The 4,436-nt window shown below is 39.3% G+C and overlaps 1 pseudogene; it reads left to right on the top strand.

The window, feature by feature from the left end:
• The first annotated feature begins 3,507 nt into the window (after window positions 1–3,507).
• On the top strand, window positions 3,508–3,982 carry LOC102745193 (small ribosomal subunit protein uS10 pseudogene; annotated as a pseudogene).
• The last annotated feature ends 454 nt before the right edge of the window (window positions 3,983–4,436 follow it).

Raw genomic sequence — 4,436 nt, 5'->3', positions numbered from 1 at the left:
TTATGTTCTACTCTAAGTAGGTGTTTAGTCTTATAAACAGTAAACTTTAAAAAAAATAGGGTTCTAACTGGCCCAGTTTACCAATTACATGCAAGGTCAAATTGTGTGCTGATTGAGAATGAACATACTGTACAACAGAGAGGTCAAGGAAAAGCATTCCTGAGCATCATGGGTGCTTCCCTTTTTATTGTACTTGGGAACAAACCAAGTCTTCAGCAGTATTTCCATCCTCTCCCTATCACCACTTCCAAGTAGTCTGGTGTTGTGTAGCTTCTGGACCATAGAAATCATGTATCTGTGTCTGTATCTAAGGTTCTTTGGTTAACACTGTCACATTTAATTTTACTATTTGGAACTATTTGGTCTACTCCAGTGATACCAAGGAATCTTTTAAGAGAAGAGAGTTTCTTTTCCTTTTTTAAACATTCAGTTTAGGGTACCTAGGTGGTTCAGTCAGTTGAGTGTCTGCCTTAGGCTCAGGTCATGATCCCAGGGTCCTGAGATTGAGCCCCAGATAGGGCTCCCTGCTCAGCAGGGAGTCTTCTTCCCCCCTCTGCCACTCCCCCTGCTTGTGCTAGCTCTCTGTCTCCCAAGTAATTAAAACCTTTAAAAAAAAATTATTCAGTTTATTTTCCCAACCCTGTGAGAATCCCACAAAGATGGCCCAATTTTTCAAAAATTTACCAACTCCTACTCTGATAGCCCACATAAAAAAAAGTGACATCAGAGGAAATTTTGGGTACCATCAGGCAGTCTGAATAAATGATATGAAACATTAGCAAGCTTCAAGAAACACTGGTTTTACATTTCTCTCTTTTCCCACCTACTAATGCATACACCTAAGTTCATTCCCTTTTCAACACACCTCACTTTGCTGGTGAACCACTCCTACTTGATGAACCCAGTGCTGCCTTGTGGCTTGGCATATCCTCTCTCACTTTTTCTCATCATGAGACCCAGCTTGTTTTACTCTTTTTTCCCTGTGTACTTCTTAACATTTTTCCCCTTGGTGTTTCCCCAACACATCTCACCTATATCCTCACTTGGTCCAAATCCCCGATAATACAAGTTGTCTAGGAAAAAGAACCAGATCAAGAAACAGAAGACATAGCTACCAGTCCCAGCTCTGCCATCAACAAGTAGGCAATCTATTCCCTAGTTTTCTAATCTGTATGAAGATAAAGAGTTCAAATAGGTGACCACCAAGCACCTTCCTAGTTGTAACATTCTATAACTTTATATTTTTTTCAAATGAAAAAAGTTTTAAAAGGTATTTTTCTCATTACTATGTCTTTGTATCCCCAGGACTTAGCATAGTATCCAGTCCTTGGAGGTTGCCTAATAAATACTTGTTTGCTGAATGAGAGTATCACCCCAGCCACTGATTTGTGCATAAGTGTCAGCAGCATTACATTTTCAGGTCATCATTGTGGTGGATTAGAAAAATGAAATATAATGAAATAGGAAAGTGTATTTTCCATAATTCCAGGTATCAGAGGCAGGCAGAATAAACTTGAAGAGAATGTTCCCCATTAAAGAAGGAATAAAACTGATAGGAATAAGTTATATTTTTCAGAGGTCTGCAGATCATGAGAAAGGTCTTTTGTCAGAGGCATGGGCATTTAGAAGGAGGCAGAGCCTGACAAGTGAGGCAAGGAAACTGATCAAAGATTGTGTGATGTGATCTCTCCTAACAGTCCTTCAAGTTTTCAATAATGCTACTTAATTCACAAAATCATAACTGATTCGATTTTTTTGTGGAAAATGAAATGATGAAGGTCTTCATATTGGCTGGTGTAGGCTAGATTATAATGGAAAAATATGCTAGGATGGATGATAAATAGGAGTGACAATTAGAAATAAGTATGGGAAGGGGTACCTGGGTGGCACAGTCAGCTGAGAGTCCTACTCTTTCTTGACTTTGGCTCAGGTTGTGATCTCAGGGTCATGAGATGAAGCCCAGCACTGGGCTCCACACTCAGCATGGAGTCTGTTTGAGACTCTTTCTCCCTCTCCTTCTGCCCCTCCCACCCGCCCAGCACACACTCTCTCTCTGAAATAACTCTTAGGAAGGAAGGAAAGAAAGAAAAAGAAAAAGAAAGAAGTATAGGAAGTCACAGAAATTTTGTGGTGAGTTCTGTATACGTAATAACTGAGATATTGAGGGTTTGAACCAAATTTACCTAAGTCTTCAGGAACCAGAAGCCCCAACTAATATCTGGGTTATACATTAATTTCATTTTCAATAATGGGCACAAATGCATCCCTTGTCTGCTATTTTTAAAATGTGATTAATTATAAGGAGCTAATATATCAAAATTATACACAAAAGGCAGGATATTATAATTAGACTAACACCAATTATAATGGAAATAGTTCCATCAAATAAGGCAGAATGCCTAATAACACAACTAATGAAAACAAGCCTCTTCTATATACTGACTAAAAAAGAAGTTGCCTTTATCAACAATAGCCAAACTATGGAAAGAGGCAAAGTGTCCACCAACTTGAATGGATAAAGATGTGGTGTGTACACACACACACACACACACACACACACAGGAATATTACTCAGCCATCAAAAGAGTGAAACCTTGCCATTTGCAACAACATGGATGGACCTAGAGGGTATTATGCTAAGCAAAATAAGTCAGTCAGAGAAAGAAACATCACATGATTTCATTCATATGTGGAATTTAAGAAAAAAAAAAAACAGATGAACATAGGGGAAGGGAAAGAAAATAAAATAAGATAAAAACAGAGAAGCAAACCATAAGAGACTCTTAACTATGGAGAAGAAACTGAGGGTTGCTGGAGGGGAGGTGGCAGGGAGGATGGGCTAAAATGGGTGATAGGCATTAAGGAAGGCACTTGTGATGAGCACTGGGTGTTATATGTAAGTAATGAATCACTAAATTCTACTCCTGAAATGAATACTACACTATAGGTTAACTAACTTGAATTTAAATAAAAACTTGGAAACAAACAAAGAAATTGCCTTAACTTTATTTAAAAAAAAGGAAATACAGTCTCACTTAAAATTTTATTTATTTGAGAGAGAGAGAGAGAATGAGAGAGCATGAGAGGGCTGAGGGTCAGAGGGAGAAGCAGACTCCCTGCTGAGTAGGGAGCCCAATGCAGGGCTCCATCCCAGTACCCTGGGATCATGACCTGAGCCCAAGGCAGTCGCTTAACCAACTGAGCCACCCAGGCACCCCAAAACTGTATTTGCTTTTATGCCCACCCAAAAATAATAAAATTTTTAAAAATTAACTCTAGATATCAGCCTTTCAAATTTTTATCATACCAATAACATCTGAACCAAAGCTATCAATACGAGGAACCCATAAAGGAACCACTTAAATAGGTCAGCATTATTTTGAGAAGCAGAGAGATTGAAGCAAAAGATGTTCACCCATCTAATTACTGGGCAGTTTTCAACCTGCTCAAGTTCACATTCAAAAGGAGATCTTTAAAAGCCATGGCTGCGGCGAGGCTTCCTGACCGACTTGTTCCTCGGTGAGAGCGAACAGCGGTGAGTCGGGAGCAGGAGCTGGGTGTCCAAACCTCCGCTGCAGCTGCAACCGCGTCTTCCTCAAAGAGCCCGGGAAGACCCCCGTGGAACCGGAGGTGGTGATTCACCGAATTAGAATTACTCTCACCAGCCGCAACGTAAAATCTTTGGAAAAGGTATGTGCTGACTTGATCAGAGGCGCAAAGGAAAAGAATCTCAAAGTGAAAGGACCAGTTCGGATGCCTACCAAGACTCTGAGAATCACTACAAGAAAAACTCCTTGTGGTGAAGGTTCAAAGACGGGATCGTTTTCAGATGAGGATCCACAAGTGACTCATTGATTTGCACAGTCCTTCTGAAATTGTTAAGCAGATTACTTCCATCAGTATAGAGCCAGGAGTTGAGGTTGAAGTCACCATAGCAGATGCTTAAATCAACCTTTTTAATAAATTGATTATCAGTTGTTAAAAAAAAGAAGAAGGAGGAGATCTAACATAATTCCATGTGGTATTAGCCCTGTCTCACACTTCTAACCACTCTTTTATCAGGACCACTTATCATAACATCTAAGATTGTCCATCTCAGGATGCACTTGATATCAGTGAAATCATTAACTTGAAAGGGTAAAATCATAAGTGGCTGGGAGATGACCAGCCAGAATTTTTTTTTTCATGTAGTTATGCTGAGGTTAGCTTTATAACTTTTTTCCCCTGGAACATAAAAGATGACATGTTTACTGTAGAAAGTTAAGCAATATAGAAGAGAATCAGTAAAAAGGTTAAATGTCAACCCAAATCTACCAGACAGAGATGACCACTGTGTCACTGGTGAACATCGTTTTAAACCTCTCTTCATGCAAAGACATCATTATAAAATTATATATAAATAAGTTCACAATTCATGTGAGCTACTTTATCCCTTT

Source organism: Leptonychotes weddellii, chromosome 2 (assembly GCF_054177405.1).
Source record: "Leptonychotes weddellii isolate Sample4059 chromosome 2, ASM5417740v2, whole genome shotgun sequence".
Lineage (NCBI taxonomy): Eukaryota > Metazoa > Chordata > Mammalia > Carnivora > Phocidae > Leptonychotes > Leptonychotes weddellii.
Note: the sequence above shows the minus strand (reverse complement) of the source record. Positions and strands in the feature narration are given on the sequence as shown.